Source organism: Chenopodium album, chromosome 16 (assembly GCF_948465745.1).
Source record: "Chenopodium album chromosome 16, dcCheAlbu1.1, whole genome shotgun sequence".
NCBI lineage: Eukaryota > Viridiplantae > Streptophyta > Magnoliopsida > Caryophyllales > Amaranthaceae > Chenopodium > Chenopodium album.
In genome coordinates, this window is record NC_137849.1 from 8,532,460 (window position 1) to 8,540,398 (window position 7,939).

A 7,939-nucleotide genomic window follows, 5' to 3' on the forward strand; every position below is an offset into this window, starting at 1 on the left:
CTTTCCTTTATACTTCTACAATTTTAGACCACTTTTGAGCATAATTACTTGGTAGTAATTGGTGCTTAATAGTTGGCTCAAATTTTCACATAATTGCAAATAAATTGCTTTCAGTGTGAAAAGTTTGTATCTTGAGGCTCATAAGTACTAAAGATTCAATCTTTTATTATTTTAAGTGATTGGAACTTTGTGTTACTAAATTCCATGTATGTTTATTGAACTTTTTTTGATTTAATCATTTATTAAGTTGATTGGAATCATAAAGTTTCAAACTTGTGATAGAATTTTAATTAATCTTCATATTGGAAGATGTAATTTTTCAAGGATTCACAAGTTAAAGTTGGAATCTTTATTTGAATATTTATGTTCATAATTCCAACTCTCTTTTAATTTTGTTAAATCTCATAATTAATTTATGTTGGTTAAATTGATAGTGAGAATAGCCCTTATTCATTTTGTTGCATCAAGTTGAACCAAATTTCATTAAAGAATAGTTCTTGGAATTAATTTGGTTTGTGCACTTGAATGATTTTATTAAGTTGGACTTGTTATAATTTTCATTTATTTTGCTCAATAAAATGATTCTAAAATTAATTTAGAATTGATGATAAATTTCACACAAAAATCGGGACAAAAACCCGAAAAGCACGAGCACGCAAATTGAGGCACAATAGCCACGAGCAAGCCTTCGGCTAGCCGGGCTGCTTACGCAGCCCGCATGTGGCTGCAGAGGCTGGTGGCTAGTGCATCGATGTGTGATTGTGTGCGAGTAGATGGTGCGATGCTTGGTGCGTGAAGGCAAGGCCTTGCGGAAAGCTGCGGGTTGTGGTTGCTAGGCAGCATGAGCCTTGCACAGCAGCAAGAGGCTGTGCGAGCAGAAGCCACGCAAAGCGTCGAGGCTCAGTGCCTAGCAAACCAAGCCTCGTTGCTTGGTGCTAGGCACTCGAGCAAAGTGAGGGGCTATATGTTTTGCGTATTTTGCCGATTTTAATTATTTTATTTAATTGGTTTATTTATTTTAATTAAAATGAGGCTAGGCCTCGGGTTTGAGTGACACTTGAAATTTTTTTTTATTTGGCAAAATTTTGGGTTTACCGGCTTAATTAATCAGATTAATTAAGTTGGATGCGAAATTTAGTGGGAGCTTCATTATTTTTAATTGCGCTTAATCACATAATTGGTTAACAACTTTGACTAGTTTTAATTAGGCGTGTTAATCGGATTAACCACCTAAATTAGTTACTAGTTTACGCGTGTTTGTGCATTGTTACTTGTTTATCGTTGTAAAATGCATGGGCCATTCACATATAGTGAATGGATGAATGGAATGTATATTCTCTCACAGGTTTTATAAAAATGGCAACTAGTGGAGCCTGATTAGGATAGAAAATATGGACTGCGTCCCGTCATGTATTTTTGTAAATCTAAATACGGTCTGCGAACCGTTGAGTATTTTTGTACCTTAATATTCAGATTAGTCCTAATCGTAGATACTAGTATTTGCAATTTTGGTTATGTCTTGAAGACGAAGTTTCTTGGAATATGAAGTCATGAAGTTGCAATTCAAGACGTTTGAAGAGTTGAAGACTCAAGGGGTCATGTTAGTTGCCAAATGCATCATTTACTTATGTTTTCGATATATATTTATGCTTATATATATGAATAAATATGTTAGATGCATGTCTAGGATTTCGAATGTTGTGATGATTAATTAAGTTCACTTAAATCAACCAACATAGAAACCCTAGGTCCCTAAAATATTGAGTAAAACTTGCCATTCCAAAACAACACTTATCGACCTAATGAGAGTAGTGATGGGCTACGCCAAAGCGAGGCATCACTATTACTCCTAGAAACGTAGGGTATGTTAATGGGTTTGCCAAAGCAAGACATCGCTTACATGTTGGTTTTGGTTATACTCAATGATATGAGTAATGGAGTCCTAACATGTCGTGGCAAAGTGGATAAATTGTTGAGAGAGCATTAGATGCGACGATTTATCTAACCAAGAGTGGCTTGGAGCCATTATCAAAGAGTTGCTTACCTTAGAATATTAAGTGTTAAGACAAGCCAAAGCATGCTTAACTACTCATTGATTATTTGGATCTTGGAATCGACTTATTTTCACCAAATAGGGACAATTTAATGTGTGAATAAGATGTTTAAATAAGTTTAATAAATATGCATGACTTCAATCTTATTTAAGTATTATGAATGGTTTTTCATTTCAAATTCTTTCAATTGTAGAACCATGTCTGCAAATAACTTAAACAACCAATTCTCGTTGCGCTCAATTCTCGACAAGGAGAAGTTGAGTGGGACAAATTTTCTTGATTGGCAAAGGAACTTGCGTATAGTTCTCATGCAAGAGCAAAAGGAATATGTCCTTGATGAGGAAATGACTGAGACTCCCAATGAGGAAGTGACTCAGGCTGCCCTGAACCGATAGCAAACTGCCAATCGGGATGTTAAATGCATCATGTTGCCACAATGTCTCCCGACCTACAAAAGACTTTCTTTGAGAAGGAGACAACTTTTGAGATCATTTATGAGTTGCAAAACATGTTCCACGGGCAGGCCCGAATTGAAAGGTTTGAAACCCACAGGTAGATCCTTGAGAGTAAGCTCAAGAAAGGAGAGCCGGTCAGCTCACATGTACTCAAAATGATAGGATTATTTGAAAACATGGAAAGGCTTGACGCAGGGTATTCAACTGAGATGACAATTGACATCATTCTCCACTCGCTGCACAAAGGCTATGATCAGTTCAAGATGAACTATAACATGCACAGCATGGAGAAAACCCTCACCGAGCTTCATGGTATGTTGAAGCAAGCCGAGTAAACGGTCAAGGATGAGGGGAAGCATGATATGCTCATGATAAAAAGGGCAAGCTGTTCAAGCGCTCAGGCAAGAAGAAGAAAGGCTTCAAGGGGAAGGGTAAGAAGACCTTTCCTCCTATGCCAAAAGCTACCAAAGATAACAAGGATAAGAAGGTAGCATCTTCTAAATTTGATTTCGAATGCTTCTATTGCAAGAAGAAGGGATATTAGAAGAGAGATTGCCTTAAATTCAAGGAAGATAAGAAGAACGGAACCATTACTTCTGGATTAGGTATATTCGTTATATACTTAAACTTCACTAGCTCAGCATCATGGGTATTAGATACCGGATGTGGCTCACACCTTTGTTCCAATTCTCAGGGACTAAGGATCACTAGGAGGCTAGCGAAGGGAGAGGTTGAACTTCGGGTCGGCAATGGAGCTAGAATTGCGGCCGTATCCGTAGGAACTCTCAGTTTGTCTTTGCCCTCGGGGCTAGTTTTGGAACTTGAAAACTGTTATTATGTTCCCAACATTACCAAAAACATTATTTCAATTTCGGCGTTGGGCGCCAAAGGTTTTTAATTTCTAGTAAAGGACAATGAATGTTCGTTTTATCTCGATAATGTTTTATATGGTATTGCACATTCCGAAAATGGTCTTTTATGTGCTTTCGTTAGACAAGAAAGTTTATAATGTTAACAATACCACTAAGATAGCTAAGACCATTGAGTCAAATGAGACATACTAGTGGGCATTGTCGTCTAGGCCACATTAACATCAAACGCATCAAGAAACTAGTACATGAAGGTGTTCTTGACTCATTCGATTTACAATCGTTTGAGAATTGCGAAGGATGTTTATTAGGCAAGATGATAAAGCAACCATTCTCCAAGTTGGGAGAAAGGGCAGGTGACTTGTTGGGCCTAATACACACCGATGTATGTGGACCAATGAGCACAACCACAAGAAACAACCGTCGATATTTTATCACCTTCACAGACGACTATAGTAGATATGGATATGTCTATCTTATGTTGCACAAATCTGAATCGTTTGAAAAGTTCACAGAATTTCAGAGTGAAGTTGAAAATCAGCTTGGCAAGAAAATCAAAGCCCTTCGATCGGATCGAGATGGTGAATACTTGAGCCGAGAATTCGATGACCATCTGAAAGAAAAGGGCATACATCCAGGAACTCCACAATGGAACGGAGTATCCGAAAGGAGAAATCGAACCTTGCTAGACATGGTACGATCAACAATAGGTCTTAGTGATCTTCCTATCTTTCTGGGGACACGCACTTCTAACTGCGACACTAAGACTGAACCGTGCTCCATCAAAAGCTGTAGAAAAGACTCTATACAAGCTATGGACGAAGAAACCTCTAAGGTTGTTTTTTCTCAAGATATGGGGATGCGAAGCATATGTCAAGAAATTAATTTCTTACAATCTTCACCCCAAATCTGACAAGGTTTTCTTTGTGGGCTACCCAAAAGAAGCCAAAGGGTATTAAACAAATCCGATAACAAAGTGTTTGTTGCTCACGATGGTGTCTTTTTGGAGAAGGAACACCTTTCCAAAATGACAAGTAGGAGGAAAATCGAAGACGATGAAGTTCGAGAGGATGAACAACAAAATCAAATTGACAGTCAAAGTGCTCAAACAACATCTATTGACGTTGGTCAAAATGTGCAAAGTCAAACCGACAATGCAAATGCTTAGTCCGTTACCCTACGTAGGTCGCAGAGAACGAGATCTCAACCTGATAAGTATCTTGGTGTTGTGTTAACCGAGAATCAGGACATCCTGGTAGTGGATGGAGACGAACCGATAACCTACAAGCAAGCGATGGCGAGCACCAACTCTGCTAAATGGCAAGAGGCCATGAGATCTGAAATGGATTCCATGTTTGAAAATCAAGTCTGGGACTTGGTTGACTTACCCAAAGGTTACACACCTATCGGATGTAAGTGGACTTTCAAATTAGAAGCCGACAAAGATGGAAATGTATTCATTTACAAAGCTAAACTGGTAGGAAAAGGTTACAGGCAAATTCATGGCATTGATTACGATGAAACATTTTCTCCGGTCGCAATTCTTAAATTCGTATGGATCATCCTAGCGATTGTTGCATATTACAATTATGAAATATGGTAGATGGACGTCAAAACCGCCTTCCTCAATGGAATTTTGGAAGAAACTGTGTACATGACACATCCTGAAGGTTTTGTCGATCAAAGCAATGATGGGAAGGTGTGTAAGCTTAAAACGTCCATTTATGGGCTAAAGCAAGGTAGCAGAAGTTGGAATCTCCGATTCGATGAAGCCATTAGTAAGTTTGGTTTTATCAAAGAATCCAGATGAATCTTGTGTTTACAAGAAGGTCAGTGGGAGTGATATCGCCTTCCTAGTCTTATATGTCGATGACATATTGCTCATTTGAAATAACATTCCGATGTTAGAGTCTGTGAAGGCCTGGCTAGGTAAATGTTTTTTAATGAAAGACTTAGGAGAGGCCCAGTACATATTGGGCATCAAGATCTATTGGGATAGATCTAAGAGGATGATTGGATTGAACCAAAGTAATTACATCAATAAGGTACCGGCACGATTCAGTATGCAGGAGGCTAAAAGAGGTCACCTACCCATGTCACATGGCATAACCTTAAGCAAGAAGCAGTGTCCAAAGACACCTGATGAGCGAGAAAGGATGAATCAGCTTCCATATCCTTCGCTAATTGGATCGATCATTTATGCCATGATATGTACTAGGCCAGATGTATCATATGCCTTGAGTGCTACGAGCCGATACCAATCAGACCCAGGAGAGGCGCATTGGACTGCAACCAAGAATATCCTAAAGTACCTGAAAAGGAACAAGGATAAATTCCTGGTATATGGTGGCTCAGAAGAATTAGTTGTTGATGGTTATACCGACGCAAGCTTCCAAACTGTAGACACCCATTTGTGTCTCCCCAAAACCAAACCCAGTGATGAATACCTTTTGCGTCAAAACATAATCGAATGAGGTAAAAGTGTGAAAAGTCAAGTGTTGCGGTTAGTTTTTATTAAAATCCTTCTTTCTGTTTTCGAAAACCCACTCTATTTTATAAAAAACGTCCAATTCAGTTTATTTTGGTCCATGATAAGGGTCCAATAATGGTGTAGTTGGATGGGGCTTTATAAGACCTTTCCAACGATATATTATAAGCCCAATTCCGATGAATATTGAGGAAGTTATGGCCAAAATACTAAACTGGGCCCAGTTATTTATTTTAATACGGCCCAATGATCTAGAGGAGGGCCCAATATTAATTATTATTCCTAAAATTATTAGGATTAATTATAGTTTTCTAGAAGTTTCTAGAAAGTTCCTTTTAATTCTAATATTGTTAGATTTAATAATTAATTATCTTTAAAAGATTTTTATTTGGAATAAAATATTGTTTTGTTATCTTAAAAATACGTATTTTATCTTCTGTACGGATTCCGTAGATCAAGTTGATTGAAGATCGGATTCCGCGTGAAGAAAAACGCGCTAATACAGGCTGTCGCCAAACGACAAGTCTGTCGCCGCGCGACAGACCCTGTCGCCTCGCGACAGACATTGTCGCGTCGCGACAGAGTTAATTCCTGGCGACAGCGTGGAGTTTTATTCCTTATCAAATTCTATGATTCTCCAAATTATTTTCATTATAAATAGCGTCCGAATCCCTGTTTTCATTCATCATTCATCAATTCTTCCTCAATTCTCTCAATCAACTATCAATTCATCAACTTTCATCAACTCTCATCATGAATTCTCTCGATCAATTCTCATTAACTCTTCCTTAATTTCTTCTTTTTCTCTCTCTTTTTCCAAACTAGCTTTTTAAATAAAATATTCCGCATTCACAAGATCTTGAATCTCCTAGCCAAGTTCGAAGTTGCCTTCGCCCTAGACGTGAAAGGTTGATAATTTCTGAGGGTTTGGTCCAAAACTAGTTTAAACTTTATTTAATTTGATTTCAATTTAATTATTTAATTATTGTTTATTATTTTCATTGAAGTTTACTAACTTGTGTATTTTGTTATTAGAAAGAGGTACGAGGCTTCAAAGTAAGTAGATTAGCTTACTCTCTATTTCTTTCACAATGTAGAAAGCATGTTTATTATTGTTTGATTCCTAGTATCATGTTAGGATGTTATTTTATGCTTTCTAGTGTCATGTTTAGGATGCCTTTGCCCCTTTCTAATATCATGTTAGTACCATGTTAGGTTTAAAGCTTTGATCTTTATTGTTTAGTGACATGCTAGGATTTGTTATTAATCTTGTTAGTATCATGCCTAGGATCTTGCTATTATATTTAAGCTTTATTATATCATGTTATTATCATCGTTGTTATTGTTTATTAGTTATTATGCTTATGTTGCTTGATATATATTATTGTTATTGCTTGATCACGCCTTTTATGCAGGTTTAAAGGGAATTTGTACTTGAAATCACGCTTAATAAGATAATTATTAATTTGGTTTAGGCTAATGTGATTTTAAGTCAAGTGATCGCCAATAATAGTATTATTTGTGCATTAATATTCAACCAACATAGATAAACAGGGTAGGTTTAATATAATGTTTGTATGTTATTCGAAAAGCGCACATGAATACGAGCAGAACAAAGTAGAGGCCTATTTTATAGGGCGGGTCCTTTCTTTTGTAGATTGGATTCGTACCCTCATCCCCGGACCCTGTTTGGTTCAAGACCTTATGGAGTAGTTGACGGTCCTTTGGATTGTCTTTTGGGTTTACAAGTTCCTAAAACTTGTTGGCGACTCTTTTTGCTCTTTGTCTTTCCCTTTGGAACGCCACCGTACTTTAGTGTATGATCACAGTGGGGTTCAAGTTTGGGGTTATCATAATGCTTGAAATATTCCCTACAGTTTTTGGCGACTCCACTGGGTAGGATTTCTATTTATATTCCTGAAATTTATTTAATTTTGGCAATTATTTAGAATGAGCGGATGAGACTCGAAAAATTCTAAGTATTTCATGTGCGTGATTTGATTAACATTATTGTCATATGCATTAAAAGGTCCTCATGGGAGTACCCCATGAGTCAATCCATAGGAATTTTAC